At 48.0% G+C, this 21,966-nt stretch overlaps 1 protein-coding gene and 3 long non-coding RNA genes across 7 annotated transcripts in view; 1 reads left to right on the forward strand and 3 right to left on the reverse strand.

Moving 5' to 3' along the window:
* Positions 1-7,868, reverse strand: part of LOC144112720 (uncharacterized) — a 31,737-nt gene extending 23,869 nt beyond the window's left edge. For all 3 annotated transcript variants that reach the window (XM_077645554.1, XM_077645555.1, XM_077645553.1), the window contains exons 1-4: positions 7,798-7,868; positions 7,150-7,335; positions 6,606-6,712; positions 4,018-4,167 (exon numbers count right to left, since the gene is read on the reverse strand). The gene's annotated coding sequence lies outside the window, so the exon portion shown is untranslated. The remainder of the gene's footprint in view (positions 1-4,017; positions 4,168-6,605; positions 6,713-7,149; positions 7,336-7,797) is intronic.
* A 495-nt stretch (positions 7,869-8,363) lies between these two features.
* On the reverse strand, positions 8,364-11,768 carry LOC144112721 (uncharacterized). Its single transcript, XR_013310402.1, has 4 exons — positions 11,680-11,768; positions 11,393-11,562; positions 9,848-9,993; positions 8,364-8,451 (listed from the first exon to the last, which is right to left on the reverse strand). It is a non-coding gene; the product is annotated as an uncharacterized LOC144112721 (long non-coding RNA).
* Positions 11,769-12,080: 312 nt separating this feature from the next.
* LOC144112722 (uncharacterized) lies at positions 12,081-18,015 on the forward strand. The gene is made up of 2 exons (XR_013310403.1): positions 12,081-12,155; positions 17,837-18,015. It is a non-coding gene; the product is annotated as an uncharacterized LOC144112722 (long non-coding RNA).
* LOC144112723 (uncharacterized) lies at positions 13,036-20,071 on the reverse strand. 2 transcript variants are annotated; one of them, XR_013310405.1, is made up of 2 exons: positions 19,761-20,071; positions 13,036-13,431 (listed from the first exon to the last, which is right to left on the reverse strand). It is a non-coding gene; the product is annotated as an uncharacterized LOC144112723 (long non-coding RNA). The 2 variants fall into 2 exon arrangements; XR_013310404.1 differs by lacking the exon at positions 13,036-13,431 and adding an exon at positions 18,357-18,705.
* Between the last annotated feature and the right edge of the window lie 1,895 nt (positions 20,072-21,966).

Raw genomic sequence — 21,966 nt, forward strand, 5'->3', positions numbered from 1 at the left:
AGTCGGGCGAAAATATTGTGATGTCATCGAGATAACACAGGCACGACTTCCATTTCAGGCCACACAGAATGCTGTCCATCATGCGCTCAAAAGTAGCCGGAGCATTACAGAGGCCAAAAGGCATGACGGTAAATTCATACAGGCCATCAGGGGTGACGAATGCGGTTTTAGGGCGGTCGTCAGCTGCCATGGGGACCTGCCAGTACCCAGAGCGTAAGTCGAGAGAAGAGAAGAGTTCCGCTCCTTGAAGGCAGTCCAGAGCATCATCAATGCGCGAAAGAGTTTCATGTGACCTTATTCAGGCGACGGTAATCAACGCAAAAACGAATAGAGCCATCTTTCTTTTTCACGAGGACCACGGGAGAAGCCCAGGGACTGTGTGAGGCCTGGATCACGCCACTCTGAAGCATGGTGTCAACTTGGTCTTTAATAACTTGGCGCGCTCAGTGGCTGAGACACGATATGGGCACTGACGCAGAGGGGCGTGGTCACCGGTGTCGATATGGTGGGCGACAGTCGACATGCGGGTCAAAGCGGGTTGGTGTGAATTGAAGGAGGAACGAAATTCATGAAGCAGAGTGAGAAGTTGAGTTCGTTGAGGTGCAGGAAGAGAGGCGTCGATGGAGGGAAGGAAAACGTCTGGAGACGAAGTGTCGGGTGCAGGAACCGGCGGGCTGAGGGCATTGACGTCAAGGGACGGGGAATTGTCATTTTCATCGCGGTGGAGAATGAAGTCAATGATTTGCATGGTACCCAGGCACTCACCGCGACGCACAGCAGAAGCATATGTAAATGGATTGGTCACGAACAACGTGCTAAGGCGAGCTGACAGAGTGAGGTCGGCATAAGGTATGGAGCGGTACTTGCGGCACAGAAAGAGGGGCGATGGTGTAAAAAGTATGTTGCCGTCGCGAACAAGGTTAGAAGTGAGGGGCACAAGAACAGAAGAACAGGCAGGCAGTTCAGTGTCTTCGGCAACGACGGCTGTGGCAGGAGTAGCAGAAGGGGCATCGAGCGGCGAAAAACCGCTGAGCGCAAAGAACTCAAGTTCAGCACGAGCACAATCAATGACTGCGTTATGGCGGGACAGGAAGTCTCAACCCAAGATGATCTCAAGACAGCAGGTTGGTAAAATGACGAATTCAATCACCTAGAGGATTTCCTGAATGACGACGCAAGCCGTACACGCCGCTAACGGCGCAATAGCCTGCGTGCTTGCGGTGCGGAGCGAGAATCCAGAAAGTGGGGTCGTCACTTTTCGCAAGGAGCGGCAAAAGGAGGCGGCCATGGCAGCCGGTGTCGACAAGCGCCAGAACAGAAACACCCTCTACGGAAACGGCGATCAGATTGGCGGGACATAACTGAGGCCTTGGACATTTCGCTGGTGGCGCAGTTCTCGCCTCAAGAACTGCGGCGTCTAGTTTTCCTCTTGCGAAAGATTCGGGTGCCGACACATGGGAGAAAGGGAGCGGCGACGAGAAGGTGACCGCCGGGTGGAGAAGGTGGTGCGATCAGGGGAAAGCGGGCGACTCTGTGGCATCTCGGCTGGCGGCGAGTAGTCATTGGGAGGAGGCCAGTAACCGGCAACTGGGGAGATCAGCGCACGACGATGGCAAAGCCGGGCCACATGACCAGGCAGTCCGCAAGAGTAACAAATAGGCCGATTGTCACTAGTACACCAGAGACTGCCAAATTGCCGAAGCGGTCGCAAAAAAGGTGTCGGAGCATGAGGAACTTGAGGCACAGACGCTTGAGGTGGAGCGTAGGTTGGGCGGTAATTAGGCGGCCGCGGCCGTGCGACGGCGGCAGCGTAGGTCAGGGGTGCAGCGACAGGTGCGGGCGGCTGTGCTGGTGCGGGCAGAGGGGCCGGTGGAAGGGCCTCAGGCACTTGTTCGCTGATGGCAGTGCGAAGGTCGGGCGCCAGGAATGGAGATTGCACAGAGGGGGATGGCAGAAGCAACAGCTGACCTGCAACTTCCTCACGCACAAAATCTTTGATGTGCGCCAACAGTTGCGAGCGGTCAGGTGCAGCCGACAGGCCGGCAAGCGACTCGACAGCCGCTGCTGCGTGCTGGCGAGTGATGAGCCTCTGCTTACGCAGCTCGTCGTAGCTCTGGCAGAGACTGACGACTTCAGCAACAGTGCGGAGATCTCGCGACAGCAGCATCTGAAAGGCGTCATCCTCGATGCCTTTCAGAATATGCTTGATCTTGTCCGCATCGGACATCTGGGGGTTGACACGTGAGCATAGGTTGACCACGTCTTCAATGTAGCTGGTGAATGTCTCACCCGACTGCTGAGAGCGCTCGCGCAAGCGGTGTTCGGCACGTAGCTTGCGCACAGCAGGACGTCCGAACACTTCGATGAGGTTCGCCTTAAAAGCAGTGCATGTGGAGAAGTCTGCTTCGTGGTTTCGAAACCACAGGTTGGCAACGCCAGTCAAATAAAAGAAGACATTGTTCAACTTGGTGGTATCGTCCCAATTGTTATATGTGCTCACCCGCTCGTATGATGTGAGCCAGACTTCAGCGTCACGATTGTCAGAACCGCTGAAGAGTGCCGGGTCCCGCTGCCGGATGGAGCCGGAAGAGAGGCCTGGTGAGCCAACCTGCACGGCTTGGTGGTGGGCGGCATCAGGCATAGCGGGCATAGCGGGCGGCCGGTAGCGTGCGGTTGCACAGGTCCAGGGTGGTACGAGGATGCTAAACCGAACCTCCACCGAATGTAACGGGGGCTTAGGTTAATGCTGAGGCGGCGGCGAAACCACGGCGGTGACCGAGTCTCTGGTCTATTCAGGTCAGCAGGCGGTCGGTCTGAGCGATGGCAGTGCGGCTACCTCTTCTTTTCCTCAGTAAATATAGGATGCCCTTCTTCTTCACACATGAATGAATTTTTATGGCGCAAGGGCAGCTGTGGCCGAGTGCCACGGAACAAGGTTTTATTTTTATTTTATTCACGGTGGGGTCAAAGACCCATTTCCCAAGCATTTCACCCTAAAGAAGCTGAGCACCAGACCAGCAGAAAACTTGTACCCATTTTATCTCCGGTGGGTACCCGGCAGCCCTGGGGAACCACAATAAATGTTCCATTTGCAATTGTCCTCTCATTGCATGGCCACTTTATTCAATCTTTCATATAACATATATTCGGATACACTTAGCATTCTCACATATGCCTTTTATAGTGGTACATCTGCTAAAACAAACTTCTTATAAGACCCCAGACTATAGTCAGATGATGAAACAGTAAAATTCTGCTTCCAGGTGAAGGCCGAAATCTGCCAAAATGTTGGAAAAAAATGTGGTCCTTACCCACATATATACAATACTTCCAACTCCCTCTCAGGATACTGTACAATATAATGCAACAAATTTTCTTACAAATGAACGATTTCTGAAATGCGGGTTCTGCTTCAAAGAAGCATTCGCAAAACGAAACGAACTTGAAAGCTTATTCTGCAATACAACTGTTAACCAATTCTTCAGACTTTAAGATTGGAATGCATTTGATTTTTCTGACTTCTCTGTACCTCTGTGAGACATTGCAGTAAACTGTGACTGAAATTTCACATGCGCCACAACTTGCTGCTTGACTTTTCGGAATGCCTTCATGCTCACCTGCACGTCGCCCCAGCAATCATGAAGGCGAATTCTGAATCCTATTTGAACTAAAAAACTTAAAGAATTTGTTTAAATCAAACTCGTTAACATTGGTTTAGATGACCAGACTAACACGTTTCCTATGGGATGACACACAGCTCACTAACTGCACATTGTGCGCTTTTTTTTATTCTGCAACGCCTCCATTCTTTCATTTGTGCGAAGTGCCACACATGACCCTGTATTAAGCTTTATGTACCCACAGTTCCCAAAACTGGCTAAAGCAGCCTCTGAAACCCTAAGTAATTGAACACTTGCATTTCATCTCATGAGTGTGTTTCTATGTAAAATGAGGACACATACACACAAGCATGCAAGCACGCATGCACACGTGCAAGGAAGAAGGTTAGGAATGCACCTTGAATAACTTCTGCATCAGCTGCCGAAACTGATCGGCTGCTGCCCTTGCTGACCGAGTGCTCCACAACTGTACCAAATATGTTGGCAAGAAGGTCCAAAGTACTGCAGATGGCATCGCCTTGTTGCCTTAGAATCCACATGGGGCTTTCTGCAAGGTTTCAAATAAAAACGGTGCAGCACACGTCATACACAAAAGTTCACAGTAACTAACAAACACTCGCGCATCAAAGCAGAGGCAGCAGCTGTGAAGCAGTACGCTTGTTTTCGATCACTTCCCAAAGTGATTCAGACAATAAAGGACACCGTAATAGAGGGCTTCAGATAATTTTGACCATCTGCGGTTCTTTAATGTGCACTGACATCCCATGGTACACGGCCCTCAAGCATTCTGCCTCCATCGAAATTCAACAGCGGCAGCTGGAATCGAACCCACACCTTTTGGGTCAGCATCTGAGCACCACAACCACTGAGCCACCGTGGCAACTTTATTGACAACAAAGGATGGCTTATGTCATTAGTGAACTAATGAGAGTTCTGTCTAGAAAGCAGGAGGCAAGTAGCTGTTAGTGGCATCAGAACTGTAAACCTAAGCGGTCAAGTCCCATGGGTAGCATTTCAGCGCATCTTGTAAATCATCTGTGCTATGCAGTCGAGACCGCTTATAACAAACATGAGCGTCACACGGCGCCCGCTCGTTATATCCCGAAGTTCATAGTAAGTGGACCAGAGCTTTAAAGACAGCTGCTTGTCAAACGAAAAAAATTTTTCTTTGCGAAAAAGTCCGCGATGATCGTCTCTTTTTGCAGTGCAGATCCGATGATTTAGGTTTCCAGATTATTTTAAGCAGAAGCGTGCTATCACCGAGGCCCTTGGCATAGAAGAGTTGTCTGAGGCTATCTATGTAGCTCATTGCTACAGGCGCGCTTATGGGTGCTGGCTCCGAAGCTTCATCCTCATCTGAATCCTCTGCGTCACTCTCGTCCCGCACTTCAGAAACGATGCTCTCGTTTGTGCACTGTTCCGTGGTGTCGGCGTCATCAACAGAAATAAAATCATTCCAACCAATGTCATGACCCCCCATGTCGGAGTTGGTGACACGCCGCCACAAACTGCCGCTGGGCTGGTCATCTGCCGAAGAATCAGGCTTGGCATCAGACACTGTGTCGACGAAGCCGCCCTTGCGGAAGCAGTTTTGCTAGCCAGTGGCCGTCACCACCGCACAGGCCGCTTTCATAATCTCTACCGCTGAACACAATGGAAGTGGGCTCGGTGTTCCCGTCCGCCATCCCGAATTACAACCTGGGCCCAAGATTTGAACTAAGCCAACGAAACGTCCGCACCGCAACAAGAGTGACAAAAGCGCGTGATGGGGTGGGCGTGCAACATGCACAGGTGGCAATCAAGCCAATCAAGCTAAGGATACACACGCACAGCGCCATCGGAGAGACCAATGAGGGGCGTCCGTGAGTGTCAGTGCGGCCACCTCTTGGCTCCCACGGAAAGCCTGCTTCACAGTGCGTGGCCTCCGCGATCGATACTGGCGGCGGCGTGGTTGATCGCAGAGGCCACGCGTGGATTTGGAAGAGGGTGAGGATAAAGGAGTGGAGTTGCGAGGAGGGGCGGGAGGGCGATCTTGGAAGTCGCGTCAGCAACGAAAGGGTAGCTCGCTCAAGTGCGGCACGAAACAAGGCGGGCAGTTCGCTCGTGATGAGGCTTGGGAAAGCATACCGCACGCTGGGCGCACAAAGGGGTTGGAGGCAGGTTATCCCGCATCACAGCGCCGGGTTTTAACCGTCCGTTCGCTGTAACCGATCAGCAGGGCTTAATGACGTTTGTTATACATGTGATTTAGTGCCATTGAAATAATGTATATTTTGACGGTTGCGCAGGTCTCGTTCGTTACAACCGAAAGTTCATCTTAAGTGGGGCCGTTATATGTGGGCTCGACTGTACATGCAACAACTTTTTTAAAACGAAGATTTCCTGGGCCTGGTTACATGCAACACTGCACTGTGTTTTGCCGCTTGAAAATTCGTCATGTGGTATGAGATTACGGTGATCGTTGATGTTGCCAGCTTGCAGCTGGCTGTAATTTGAAGGCAACACCGAGGCTACCAGACAACCACGCCTGCACTCTATCACTCGTTCTGGAAGCAGCCAGTGGCAAGCTGCACTTGGAGCTGTTGCTGCATGCTGGCATTAACATTGCAGAACTCCATGAAACTAGTGCAGCCAAATCAAAGAGACCTTATGCTGTCAAAGTGTTCTCTGATATGAGGCCACCCGTTCGTCGTCCTGCCTGCCATTGCACGCCGTCAGAGGTAAGCAAGCGACTATGCAGCATGAAATTCAGGTTTGAGTAAAGCTATTTCGACGATCTCCTTCCGCACCATTCATACCTGGACACAGCCTCCATTCGGAAGTCCATTTGAATTAACCGGTGTGAGATCCATTGCGTCTGAATTAGCGAGCATCCGACACTCGCTGGGACCGAGCCGTCAGTTTGCATCATCCGGATTTCCGAATTAACGGAGGCCAAATCAATGAGCTTTTACTGTACTTGGGAAAAAAAAATTGTTAGCTCACCACAGTAAGAGGTTGGTCAATCTTTCCAGCAGCCTCCCCAAGATCAGCAAGAAGCAACTCCGCGATGGTGTCCACATCCTCAGTCTCCAAAGCGGCCGTTATCTTTTCTGCAACAAGAGTCAGAAATGAAATGGCAGGTGCAGCTTCCTTGGAACAGATCCTTCTCTGAATGAAGGAACAATGTTAATGAGCTTGCACTGCAAAACAGAGGGCATTTCCTTCCTTCTGTTGCCTCCTGTTAAGTACTATGTTCAAAGTCGTACAGTTTGGCACATTAGTAGACTGTGCTAGGTGCCAAACATGAGCCAAACATGTTGCACTCAACAAAATGCACAAGCAGAAGCATAAAAGCTCGGCAAATGCAGCAAGGCATCACACAGTGTCCTTGTCATGGGAAGATGGAAGCACTGCCAAGAACCAAGAAACCTCAAAAGTTCTACCCCAGTTCTTGGAGCCCTTCATTACACACATCAACAACTACTGCAGGTGATAATCAAGACCTCGCAGGTTCGTAACCGTGGCAAAGTAAAGCACTTGCACTCACTGTCAGCAGTGACGTTGGTGAGCTCTGGCAACCGCTGCAAGAACGTGCTCGCGTACGCCAGTCGAGCAAGAGACACCTCCGAGGCCTCCATCAGCATCAAGAATGGAAACACCGTTGTGAGAAGTTGCCCCTCGTCCAGTGACGAGCACAGGTCATCACACACAAACACCAGTGCGCAGGTCAAACCTACAACAAGCACGATGGCAGTTGTTGAAAAAAAGAATGGCTACTTCAAAAAATGGGCTCTGACTCGTCAGTTATGTGAGCCACTTTGATTAACTTTCTCCTTGCTTTCTTTCAATCTCCTTCTCCCCCATTCATGAAGAAGTGGGGTGAATGTATCATATTTGAAACTCCACCTACGTGCACACCTCAGGCATCAAACACACCACAAGACAAAGCCTGTGAAAAAACTTCTTAAGCTGGCATAAGTTATGCCTTAGCTAAGGCTCCATCCCAATCAACCCCAATCGAATGAACGTGTATGATGCCATTCTGACAACCCCTCATGAAAAAGAAAAAAAATGTGAAAGGAACCAGAGAAAAAGAAAAATATGCGAACCAGCAAAGGCCATGCGTCGATTAAATGCAGGACAATTATAAGAATACACGCATGCTAGGAGCAGAGAGGGGACATTCTGCACACACCATTTCTTGCTCTGCTCTGTGGGCTCAAACAGGAGGCGCCTCAAGGTGCCAAGGACAACTCCTTGCTCCAGTAACTTGCACAGATCCTGAAACAAAGAACCACTGCAGATTGAAAGAAACTGCAAAAGGATCCCACAGGTCAACTGGCATGTAGACATGACTGAAACATTACCCAAAAGATGAAAATTTACAGATGGGTTGTAATTCTCTTTCCTGGCTAGTTCTACCACCATGCAGCCACAATCAAAGAACCTGAACCGAGGGGCTACAACACAGTATTAAGTAGGGGAAAAGGCACAAACAAATAAAAAGAAAATCGGACTTGAATTACAGAAACATTTCTTTTTTTACTGTTTTGCCAACTGCTGTCACACTTATCCCTCACACTACTCCCAGTGCATATGTCATTCATAATAAACTGCTGTTAGCATGTTTTCTGTAATGCTTTTATGCAGCAACAGCAAAGCAAAGGTGAGTAGGCAAACAGTGACAACAATTCAAAGTGAAATCAGTGACAACTATTTAATGCAATGCATGTAACAGCTGACACAGTGCACTCACCTTGCCAAGTGCAAGCACTGCTTGCACCAGCTCTGGTTCAGTGCCAGCTAGCCGAATTTGGAGAGAATCCCGAGCAAATTTTTCATCCACGTCCTGCACAGTAAAGGCATAATTCTGAGCCAACCACAATAATCAAATGTGCTCGAAATGCACCCATCATGCTAGCTCAAACAAATAGTGGACATTTTTATCCACATACTATACATTCCCCCAAGACTTGTAATGGGGTTGGTTCATAGCCCTGAACAATCTGGATCCATGGTTATGCCAAATATGACCAGATGTACCAGCTGGCAGGTAAGCTTGGTCCAGCCAAGAGGTGAAAACTTTGCTGACAGATCGAAGGATCTGTGCTGACTAAATTAATTTACAAAAGAAACAATTGTTGGAGAGAACAGAGAAGCACTGAGAGAGGAAGAGAGGTGGGCACGGCGCCGACAAGGCAGAAAATAGTACGACACATGGCCCCAGTTGCAAAGGCACTCACTGCAGAGAGCTTAGTTGGAAATTGGTACCGATGAACTGAACATCACAGAAGAGGTGAAGCTCTCGTTGCAGCTAGCACTTCTAACGTACCCTATCATCTCTCTTCAGTAGCCATTTAAGGTTCTAGTTAATAGCTCTGCCTTGGTGTCCCTTGTGGGTCTTGAACTATGGTCACTTCCCAGAAGGATGGTACCAAAAACCCAGAACTCTGAAGGTATGAATGGAGAGCTGAAGACTACTACAGAAGCTGCTACCGAGAACACTGAAAGTGTAGAACTTTACACTGCCTGCAGCCAGGACCCGACGTCCTTGAAGAAGAAAACCAGTTTCTGCACTAGAGCGACAGAAACACCGAGCACTGACGGTATTTCGTACCAGCATTACCTGTGCACTTTTCTCTTCAACTTGAAAAGCTTTGTCGTGCACGGCACTCAGCTGGCATTGCAACAGTAATTGAAATCTTGGCAACCCGCCATCCTCCCTATCCAAACCCGTAGTTGAGCTGCATGTTAATCTGACCATTCTTTTGATAGAGGCATCCCCGCCCAATGCGGAATATGAAAACAAAGAGCGCCTGATGACTGGGAGCTAGGAGCCAAGCTCCAAAAGCAGCTGGAAGCTGCGCCTCCATCTGTTATAGATTAATGTGATGCGAAAGGGATGCGGAACTGCAACATGCTACCAACTAAAATCCACGTGCATCAGTTCGCTATTGAAGCTCTCAGGATGCATCAGAGAGAAGCGAGGCCAATAGGCAAACTTTTTAGACCAGAAATCAGCAGGTTTGATGGAACTATGCTCATGACTATAGCTCCTGGGATCAGTATGAAGCTTCAATACATAGCAATAAAGCTCTATCAAAAGTCATAAAAAAGCTACTGCACTGGAAAAGCAGGAGATATGAGAAGTCTTTCCTTTACTGAAGAAAATGACCACAGTGCACCTGACCTAGTTAATGAGCAGTCTAGGAGAAAAGAACTTGCTCTAAATGATCACAACTCACCTGCTATGGCTAGCAACCATTCTGTTCATTGGCGACACAGAAGCATTACAGCATTTAATGATGAAGTCATTAAGAATGTAAGATGCCTTGGGTGTGGAGCAGTGGAGCGCAGTGCGTCACTCAAGAAGCCTGTTGAGAACTTTGCCCTGAGAAATGATAAAACAACAATGCAAAGACACAACCGAAGCAACCAAGACCGGTTTGAAGGGTATTCCGCATGGTTAGACTCTGAACAAAGAAGTTCACAGCAAAGAATAAATGCAAGAAATTGTCGGACTCATACAGAACCAAATAAACTCGGGTCAAGTCATTACAGGCATTAAAGCAGAGACTATTGCACTGCACGCACTGCATCTCGGGTATTTGAGCATCCTAACAATTCCTGACAGAATGAATAGGACTCCAGGCACGCTTCGTCATATATATACCGAAACACATTATGACAGATGCTGAAGGCTACATATATACCCCGCTACCCACAATGAAGTGCCTTCATTGTGGGTAGCGGGATTGATGATAGCGCACCTGCCTTAGAAATTTGTTTAATGTTTTTTTTGGTGTCTTCATTGTGGGTAGCAGGGTTGATGATAGCGCATCTGCCTTGGAAATTTGTTTAATGTTTTTTTTTTTTAGGGGGGGGGGGTTTATCGCATTTGGGTGATTACAGTACATCTGCGTTTGACGGGACAATCTTACATGTGTGTGTGTATTGTATAAATTGACTTCTTACTGTCGAATAAAATTCAGTTGTAAGTTCAGCGCCTTCCGTGTCTCTCGTCTCGTCCTCTTGTGTGTGTTTTAACGCTGGTTTTTAATGCGATAGATAACCACCAACTCGCCCAATCCTCAGTTCTTCTGCAAAGGTGTGCATGCAACCTTCCAAATCCACGCAGATTTTTGTTTTTGCAGCCATACTCATTTTTGTTATGAAATTAAACTTCAGGGCCTATGTTTACGAACCGGTGTGGACAGTGGTGGTCCCCGGTCCGGCGCACCCATATCCCACATGCGGACGCTACAAAAACGGGCACTTCTGACCTCTTTCAAAATTTCAGAACCATTTTCTTGACGCTGCAACATGATGGCTTTATAACTTGGTAGGGTGGCTTCACCATAGAGCAGTGGTGTCGCGTGAAGAAGGCACACGCGAAGCCGAAGTTGAGTTTTTATTTTCAAAACAAAATAGTTGTCAAGGAAGTTGCCGAAAAGACAATAACATGCCTGACTAAGCGTAAACTTCCTATAACGTCGCACATCACAGAATGGACGGCGACAGATGCCACACAATATACATACAGGTTTATTGTCATACATGTCTGCCATATCCCCCCCACCTTTTTCTAGCTATGCTCAGACCTGCTACTACATTTCGCTACATTTCGATGCATTTCGCATAGCGCAATCAAGAGGGTTATGCCTCAAAGAGACAACTTTAAATCTTGGCCGTGCACCCTAGTGACCACACTGCCGAAGCCAGCGTGCATCCAAGAATCAGCTTACTATGCATACATAGGCATGGAACAAAATATACAGAAATTAACCCACCTTAGTGCTATGCTGCTGTATTGCGCGTGCTTTACATAATACTTGGATCAGGCCTTTTGTTCTTAGATGAGAACTACTCTCGGCGAGCTGAGCGACCGTGCTTCCTGCGGGCTGGGATAATTGGGCTCTCGAACCTATTCTCTTGTGGCCTCTCGTGCTGAACGAGCAACCTGCGAAACGGCATCCTGAGTCGTGCAACTCTCACTGAGCACCTTTCCAATGCACCGTTCCCTCCTCGCGAAAGAAAAGGAGCGCGCCACAGACCTTATGAATGGAACTGCACTTACCGTTTGTGTCTGCCGAGCTAGCGAAGTAAAAAGACCGTGCACAAGGTGCAAGTCAACCGAGCGGCGCGCATTGACCCTTGGCAGAGCGGCACCATTTGCAAGCAGGCGCCTGTGCTGGCGTCCCATCGTTGTCATGACAACAAGTGCTGTACTTCAATGTCTGTGCTTCGAAATTATTTTTTTCTCGTAGAAAACATCACTTGTAACAACAATCTGCAACATTCGCTAAGTTTTCTTGACAAACGCGACACATCGCCGAACATGACGTACGGGCGCTCACAGCCAATCCTGCCTCGCTTACAACCAGGTCGAAATAACGCAAGCATTATTTCAACCCATGACGTCGAATCTGGTTTGATCAAAAAACTTCACATCGGCTTTTTTTTTTTTTTTCCTGATCATGTTTGAGCCGAGTTGAGCATTGCTTTAGTAGCACTACGGCCGGTCGGCGGGAGGAGTGTGCGATCGTGTTGCACGTGAGTAATTTGTTCTTGCTATCTAGCGTTTGCAAGTTGTTTCCATATTTTTGTTTTCCATGGGGGTGAAGTTTCATGGCATGTCCAGTCCGTCAACTATTTCTTACCGTTCTCAGATACTTTGTCCCCTTACACTTGAGCATTGTGGAAGAGCCGCAGCTGCTCTTAAGATGCTTTGTGTCCTTGCCTTTGTGCAGGGCAGCAGCGGCGTCTTCCGCAGTGCTCAGGTGCGTGTGGGCAAAGCATCCAAAAATGATGACTAGCTTGGCTGGTATTTTCTCTTGGTCTCTGAATGCATCATATGGTCACAATTTGGCAAAATTATGGACATGTATACCAGGGAATCGCTTCGAAAAGTTATCCAGAATTTGTATAGTGAATAAAAATAGCACAACACGCATAATTTTTCGTTTTGTGATACTGCAGATTACACGAACCAAGAACAGAACAGCAAGGTTCTACTGTATTTCTTTGAAGGGCTGTGACGGTTTTAAAGGGTGTCTAGCAACCTAGAATTGTCAAGAGGAATTTCGTTTACCTGGAAAAATCGGCGAGTTGTGAGGGATACCATCAAGAAAGTGGTCAAGTCTCGGAAAAGGACAGGCTGAAATTAACGCAGAGGTCTGCTGCGAGTTTTAACGATACTGCGAGTGTCCAGCACACGGTCCGTTCTTATTGGCATGACATATTTTTGCTTCTAATGAGTATTAGGCATGGCAGCCTGTCTGTTCTAGCTGTCTTTTTCTTGTCTTCAATTAAGTGAGCATTGTGTATACTGGTTCACTCTGTACAGGTTGCCACACTGCTCATTAAATTTGGTCTGGTGCATATGAATAGACACAGCTACATTCAAAAGTATTTTCTGTGGAATAAGCCGTAGTCATAGTAATGTGCAGAATTCATGCACTTTCAGTATACTGATGCGAGGTGCCACGCCACTCCAGTGTGGCATCAAAATCGATCTGTAAATCTTGCTCTCAGGCCCCGTCAATCTTGTAGGCTGTTGCAGAAACAAATAGAGGCTAGTTTCTCTGCGGTTCGAGCTGTGATGACGAGGTCGTAAAAAGCTGTTTCTTTTTGTGGAAATCGCTTGATGCTTGTCCTGTGGCATTGCTGCTATCGAAAGGGATGCCAGAGTGTGCCTTCATTGGAAAGGCAGTAAAAGGCAGTGCTTCTCAGTGATGAGCAAACCAACCTTTCAGCCCTCTTGTTCAAGGGTTCCTTCTTGAAAGCCTGAAGTATTCTTTTGCAGTACAATGAGCAGTGTATGGAGCCCCTGAAAGCATGCAGTGTGTTCCGTTTAGAAATTTTCCAGAATTTTTTCAAAGTAGAGTTGTTTGTTTCTTTTGTGAAAGCACATGTAATGTCAGCACATATGGCCACCACTCTTATGAACCATTAAAAGAAAGCAAGAACTTGTGAGCATAATTTTAACAGACTTCCAAATCTAGGACTCCGGATCGCCCAGGCACTTTTCATCTAGTGAGAAGGGAAACAGCTGCTGAAATTCTTGCACGGATTCCTAGTTGAAATGTGTCAGCATCTCTGGGTCCGTTACGGCCAGGGATTCCAGTGTGGTGAAACCCATGCACAAGAGTTAAGTGGGCCATGTCCCATCAAGAATGCTGCATCTGGGGCAGCATTCCACAGCTGGAGGTGTCACAAGGGAGAGTGGAAGAGGTCGTCTTGTTAATGCTCTCACTCTTGTTGTAGCTTAAAGGGACACTGAGAAGAGCTCTATCAATTTTTTTTTGTTAGCAAAATCTGATAGTTCGGCATTTCATGGCTTTGTTGCCGCTTGTCCGCGAGCGAAAGGTGCATTTATTTCAAAGAAATTTGGATTCCAAGTGGAAAAAGTTTTTCCCGCCGCTCCGATTCAAACTCGAGAACTCTTATGACGTCACAGGACGAAGTGACGTGAAACGTGACGTAAACGCAGACTCCGTGACTTCTGGCCGCTAGCGGTGCGGTCTAGCAGCTGCCAAAATGAAAGCTACCGCCGCCGCACGTTGAAGGCGTCTATCAGGGGTTGCTACCGTCGCTTCGTTTACGCTTGCACCGGTGTCTTGCCAGCGTAACGAGTGATCCCGTTCCCGAACCCGACGACGAAGTTCTCGCAAAAACTCCAGCCCACATTTCAGCGACCTTAGCCCCAGAGAGCGTGTGATGCTTTTCAGGGAGCACAGTTAGGTTAGGCACCGGCGGGTCGTTTCCCCCTTCCTCAGTGAGCAGCCGTTGATAATCAGATATCATAACCCCAGTGCGGGGAGTCGTGAAGGGCCAGGACAAGGTCGGCGCGTTGCGCCCATCGGAGGCTGACCGGGGCTTTGGGGACAACGGATTGTGATTCCTTTAACGGCGCGGTTGCACGGTGCAGCAGGCTGCATCGAGGTCTCCCACGGTTGCAAGGGCCAATTAAAGTTACTTATTTATTGTTTTGCCACAAGAAACGGGTGGGTGCTCAAGGGCGCTTGCGTTTAAAGTTGGTGGCTTGAAACTAAAGCCGACGCACTACGCTTCAACGGCTTCCGCTAGATCCAACGGGTCCACTGGATCGGGCTCTCGCCCACTTACATGTACCTTCAGATGTGTACTTTGAATGGATTAATTTAGCCGAGAGCTCGAAAAGAACAGCTCCGCCCAACTGCCGAAACTATTGAATTACGTCACAACGCGCACCTCGCCACGGAGCCGAATCGGTCTAGCCGGGCCGGCGGCGGCTGACGCATTCGGCGCGAAATAGAGACATGCTCAAAGCACTCCGCCAGTGCGGTCAGTGTGCGCCGAAGCCGCTGAACGCGTCAGCGGTCAAGCGCAGTTGGAGTATAGAGGGTCTCGCTTTGGCCAACGTAACGTCACCATGCAGCGTGTGCGCGCATTACGCCGGCGTATAAACGTTCCTTAACAGAGCCTGCGCTTAACCACTAACCAACGTATTCGGTGGCGGCATCTATGGGAGCCACTGAAACCCCCCGCCCACTCATTGAATAAAAAATAATCCTGCACCGAGGTTCGGGATCGAACCAGGGCCTTTAGCGTTTTCAGGCGGAGATGCTACCACTCCGCCACGACGGCTCAAGGTTAACCATTAAGAAAGGCGCTTCTAGTGAATGCACTCTTCCGATGCAGAAGTCTTCGCACTTTCGTTACGTACATCCTGGCCTAACAGCACTAGGCCGTCAGCAATTTTTCTTAACTGCCTTGTACCTTATCTCCCGTCTCTAATAAACGATTTCCGTTAAGTAGTTTGAAGTTGCCTGGCACAGCCGGGAATGTTTCGCCGAGCGAGCGTGCGAAGAGCACAAGTGCTCTTTATACTGTGAACGGCCTTCTACGATCACCGACCATCGTGCCATCATAGTTTTTCATCGGCTGTGGCGATCACCTGACCAGCCTTAACAAGCTCCTTCAAAGGTTAACTAGCACTTGGAGTTCCTCTGCTGTTCGGCGCTTGTAAATCGAGGCGCGTCAAAAACAAAGCCTCGGGGCACGCAAAGCGCATAGACGCAAAGCGCCATATCAAATCGAAACTCTCCTGGCTGCCTGTGGCACCGCCAAGCATCAGTTTTCTTTGCTTCCAACATTCAGGTTGCCTTTTGTCTGTCTTCCTTGTGTGATAAAAGTGCACTGTTGGTTTTAAAACAAAACTTACTTTAATATTGAACCGTGCAACCTTCCTTCGATAGCCTCAAAGATTCGCGACCTCCATGTAGGCAGGACAATTCCTCCAAGGTGGCGTCTCTTGTCCTATGACGTCAGCACGCTTGTACTTGCGAGATCGACCTGTGGCGGCGATACCTGTATTTTGGTTCTTGCTATTTTCTACCTTACAAGAGCTTTGTTTTCAGTAAGAGTGGCGTTCTTGTGATCAGGAGCTGGTATTTTATCGATACAAGCCAACTTCAATTTCTGCTCAGTGTCCCTTTAAGCTGCTGTTCATCGATTTTTTGTGTCATTAATGTTTCTCAACAATGCCACATCACGTCATACGCCTTTTCAGTGTCTGAACTGTGACAAGAGCATCTCCACCGCAGCCGTGGGCTCGTGCTTGAGTGCTCGCCTCGACTATGGGAGGTCGTGGGTACGATTCCCGCGGCCTCCGGTCCACCAGCCAATTAATCCAATGGGAACAGGCGGCTCCCGGCCTAGTGCTCGGCTCTGCAGGGGTGCACTGTGTAGGAAGGATAGCCTGCGCCTCAAAATTCCCGTCAAATGCGGACACAAAAATGTCACCACGTGGTTAAAACCCGCAGTCCAAATCTCTCACCTTGTGCCAGTTACAAAACTTAACGTTCACTTCTCTAGCCTCAAGACAGATGTGCCATAGCTCTCTCCGCTCACAAACCTCCTTCGAGCAAAGTGCAGCGGTATTTTCTTGCTACCGTTGTGGCTGGCTCACACGCATCGGCAGGTGTGCATGACTGGTTTAAAAAAAAAAGATGGGACTTCTACCGCACCAGATGGATTTAGGGTTGTTTGACGCCGGAACTTATCTCTGATCCGTCAAGGCAACGGTTTGGTCGAAGACCCTTCTCCCAAGCATCTCACCCTAGATGAGCTGAGCACCATGGGGGCGAAATCTTAAAACCGGTGGGTACCCGGCGGCACTGGGAATCAAACACAGCACCTCCCGAATGTGAGGCGGATGCTCTACCACGAGGCCGCGCTTCAGTGCTATGATCTTTGCCAAAAGGCCGAGAAATGAACAGTCGAAAGATTGTTGTTCAGCGACTTACAAAGTCAAGCTGTCATGTTTTTTCCTGAACACAGTTATGGCTCAGACTAATTGTACCATTCTACATGATTTTTCCTCATTCATTGAGATGCTCAATAAGCTTTAGGATGCGATAAATTATAGAGAGGAATGACATGTGTCTTTTCATCACTGCATTTTGTGGAAACATGTTTGCGTTGTAATTTCAAATATCTGTTTTATAATTTGAACTAGTCAAAAATAAAGCATATCGCAGTACTGGCCGGCATTTCGAAAGGCCCTGATATGCACAGCATGTGTACGAGACCAGACGATGCAGCGGTTCCTGTGTCACTACTATTGGAGCCCACATGACCAGGGTTGCTGCTCTTCCTTGGGAGTGACGTCATAATGCACCCCGACACTCAGAAACCGAAATCGCTCAGTATAAATAATGCGATAATATTTAATGTGCATATTTGAATTGCAGAGCACGTATCACATGCTGGGTGGGAGTATGCAATGTTTGAAACTAAGAACACTCCAACCAAAAATTTGATGTCTTCACCCCGTTTAAGGTTTTGGGTTTAACATATGGAGCTTGTGACCTCCTGTGTGCCAGCTTCAGAAGCCTTTCAGAAACTCTTTCATTGTTTGTCTTGACTATTTTTATTCATTCTTGGTCTCTGCATTGTAAACACCTCTTTTTGTGTGTGGTTTCTCTGGCACATCTTGAACAATGTTCCTTTTATCCTTTTTTTTTTAGGATCTTTCTAGTGTCCATATGCAAAGCCACTACAGGAGTGCGTGGGCTGCTGCTGTAGCCTGTTGGGAGATGTCTTTATCTTTTTTCCTTCATATGCATTCCATTACTTGTGTATTTGTTTGTGGGTTTCTCTTAGTGGTTTATTAGTTGCATTTTATTGTTCTGAGCTTGCATACTTTTTCTCTTTTCATGGCATCCAACCCTGTGTATGACTGATACTAGTGGAGGGACTGCAGCAGCTGACCTTGCATGGCGCGGCATTCTCTGGTCCAAGGCTCCTATTCCCCGTTCCAGGCTACTGGCTCAAGAATGTGCCCACAAGTCTGCACCTTGGCGTACAGGCAGTCGCATTAGGCCCACGTCGGCCAGGACTTCCTTGCCAAATAAAGTATTCCTACTGACACGCCTTGTTAGTAATTAATGAAGTGTATGAATAAATGAGTAACAACTTCGTTGGCCGTATGGAAAAACCGTGTTACAAAGCAATTTTATTTTTTTAAGATTATACCCAACCACCACATTGTTTCCTCTGAGTAACCTACTCATATTTTAGGTAAGTGCTTGCCGTGTGTCGCATCACAGTCTGAAGTGTTCCTGCAGAACCGCATAGTGCCTTCCTGTTTATGCCATTGCAGCAGAAAATGCTCCACAAAGCTAATGAAAACAAAGAAATTTCACTAACATACTGCTTTGAGACAACTTAAACGGGTGCTGAAGCCCACTGAAAATGTAAATCAGGGAATGAACAGGATGATTGTGGGCACTGCATGTGCCTACTTTTATTGCATAGGAGGGGCCAGTTTCAACTTTATTACAGGAGGGTAGTGACTTTTCTAATTGCATCATCACCGAGTGGGATGCTTGTACCCATACCACCACCTCATTCAGCACTTGAGCGATGACAGTGCTAGAGAAGCTCTTGCTGAACATTATAATCTAGGCCCTTTGAATTGAATGTTCATCGTAGGTATTTTACAAAGATAACAGCCCTAGCAGTGCTACTGGGATTGCAACTCGCTGCAAACGAGGCGGATTCTGTAGCGCTGGGCTCTTGCTGGCAGTTTGTGAAATTGGCATTACCCGAAACTGCACTGTAAAAGAGCATAAAGAAAACGATGTCTTCCGCAGTAATTCATGCCATGCAACATGACATGGAAACCATCACACGGCCAGTTAATTTATTGCCTTCAGGTTCAAGACGTCTGCCAGTTTCTATACGGTAGCTTCAGACTGTTGGACTGGAAAATTACATTCTCTTGAAGGCACTTTTTGAGCAGGAGCTGGACTTGACCTGATTTTCATGATTTGTGCTTCGGGTGCACAAACTGGGTAATATCAAGCTTTTATAGTCTTTTTTATATTATAGTCTTCTCTTATTATAGATTTATGGTCTTCTCTTACTGTTGTGTCCTATCTTTCCTCAAGCAGAACAGTGGCTTGAGCTATGTGGTTGAGTGAAGTTGCATCACCTGTTAATGTCGGATTAATTTTTTTCTTCTAACTTATCACAGCTGCTGAGGGCCATTATTGCCAGAGGGTTATGTAAGGTGTGTACTGTACACAGACAGGGAAATCTCTTAATTCCAACCTGCGGTATTTACAAACTGGCACTTCGCTTCCGTCAAAATCGCGTATTTCAGTGCGACAAAGCTGCGCCTTTACCCTTTGTTTCTAATCAGCATAGTTTGAACAAATTTTCGGTCACTTAATAGTTTGAAGTATCGAGACGTCGAATGCCTGACCAGAGCCGCCGCGGTGTCTGAGTGGTTATGGCGCTCGGCTGCTGGCCCGAAAGACGCGGGTGCCATCCCGGCCGCGGAGGTCGAATTTCGATGGAGGCGAAATTCTAGAGGCCCGTGTACTGTGCGATGTCAGCGCACATTAAATAACCCCAGGTCGAAATTCCCGGAGCCCTTCACTACGGCGTCTCTCGTAGCCTGAGTCGCTTTGGGACGTTAAACCCCCATAAACCAAACCAATACCTGAGCATTGGTACGTGGCCATATACAGTATTGTGCGTTTTTATCGCTGACACTTTTAAAAATTTCCCCGCCTCAACCGCTGGCTCGTTTGCGGTGAAACTGCACACAGAGCTTGCGTATTATGGTAACTTTTGTATCGTAGCAAGTTTGACAATGGTACTTACTTAGTTCAGGCGCACATGATGCGAAAACGTAAGCGTCTACGAGAGATCGACGAGCCAAAACCCGCAGACGACGCTTTTTCGCTGAAGGGCGGCAGTGGCGCCATCTGTTCGCGGTAGCGCAAAGCGTCACGACAAGGCCGTCGAGGAAAGCGTTGCAAGGAGCGCGGGCCGTTTGAATATGCCGTTCCTGTCGTTTCGTCTGCTTCTACTGAAGCGCTTACAACATTTTCGACTAATTAAGCGGAAAAATATCAGAACAAATGATTTAACGAGGCTTTACCTTTTAAAGAATATTGTTTGCAATGCTCGCCTCGGCGGCCTAGTCGTGACGGCTTCCAGTGCCCAAAACAGATGGCGCCACTGCGGCCATTCAGCGAAAAAGCGTCGTTTGCGGGTTTTGGTTGCCGATCTCTACGTAGACGATTACGTTTTCGCATCATGCACGGCTCAACTAAGTAAGTACCATTGTCAAACTTGCTACGATACAAAAGTTACCATAATACGCAAGATCTGTGTGCAGTTTCACCGCAAACGAGCCAGCGGTTGAGGCGGGGAAATTTTTGAAAGTGTCAGCGATAAAAACGCACAATAGTGTATATATTTCCCACCCTTTGCGCGCGCACAATTTGTCCCTAAACGTAATAACCGTTGGATATATTGTCTTCATCTTCAAAATACTTGTCGCGAATCTCAAAAGTTTATTATAACGACAAATTTATATATAAGACTGCTCAAAGGGAGCACGGCTACAACACAACCACCGTACACACGCGCTCACTCTTCGCGCTCTTAATGCAGTTCTAATAGACTGACCGAAAGTTTGAGCTATAAAAGCGAGTACGAAGCAACGAGAATTCACTGTGTGAGCGTGTGTTCGAGGAAGGATCGCGCATAAAAGGTTTTGTCACCAAATGCACTGATCGTAGTGCTTGTATGCGGCACAGCGAAACAGTGATATCGATATGAGATGGAATTCCGCATCTGGCGCTTCTAGCCCTCGCAATGAAAAGAGGCAGGATTAATTTTCCCTTTGCAGAACAAACATTCAGTAGAACCCGCTGTTACGTTCGCGGTTGCTCAGTTTTTCCCGGTACGTTTTTTTTTTCATATGAGCCAGATAGTCCAGCTGCCACAGAAGCCCCTACAACTGAAACTCGATCGCCTATATCTGTTGCATAATGCAATTGTTGCATAATTCCCTTGTCGTACGTCGTGAAAGTCACCTCACGATGGTAGTTTACACCGTCCCGGAATTCGTTCAATGCGCGCGTAACGGCGACGCCGACCAGAAAAAGCGAGACTATACACGTACTCTATATAGGCACTAGTTCGCAGCTGCGTTCGGCGACTTCTGGAAGCACCCAGGCCAACGCCAACAGACTTACAAACCACGTGATTTTTTGTGCGTGTGTTGGCAGAGTTACATCGACGCTTGCGCGAACGATAGCACAAAAACGAAACCATGCCGGGGCAGACGGCACAAACAGCGCTGTACGAAATGCGCTTGCGTGGGTTCGCTCCAACAATTTTGTTTCTGCCATCCGCTTTATTCTTGTCGCCTGCACCTTAAAATACACAATTTCTAGATTCAAATATAGCGATGATTCTATGGGATTTATGAGGCCACCGCGATAGCAGCGAAGAAGCGCGCGCGCGTACCGCATCTTCGCACGCTAGAGGCATGCTCCCCTTTCATTGCTAAATTCCTTCCACAGACAGCTGCTCAGGCTAACCGAGACTCATCGCAGTGCGTTTCTGAAGGACGGTATTTGCATACGTCCGCTTTGTCCCCTTTTCCCTTGTATATCATGTTCATTATACTTGATCGCCATTCATTGGGGGCTTTGCCATCCACTACCATTTTGTTCACTACCTCTATTAATGTTTGCTGGGGTTTTGGTCCAAGCTTTTTTATTAATATAATCGGAGTACCATCTGGTCCTGTCGACGTGTCACTAGCAACCTTCTCTTGTAACGCGAGCGCATGGTTGCGCTCTCTGGAGGGCCACTGCGCCCGACACGGCCGCGCATCGAAGCGAAGTGGCAGATGACGCGAAGCGTTCGTCGCGTTTTTAGCGCTCGTTGAGAGCTGCCAACCAGCAGAGGTGTCCCAACTTCAAGATGCACTTTGACAAGTTCGTTATTGGCAACAAGGTGTACATTTATGACGGTGTCTCCGAGTCCGAGCAAAAAATTAAAAGCATAG

Source organism: Amblyomma americanum, chromosome 1, assembly GCF_052857255.1.
Source record: "Amblyomma americanum isolate KBUSLIRL-KWMA chromosome 1, ASM5285725v1, whole genome shotgun sequence".
NCBI classification, from domain to species: Eukaryota; Metazoa; Arthropoda; class Arachnida; order Ixodida; family Ixodidae; genus Amblyomma; species Amblyomma americanum.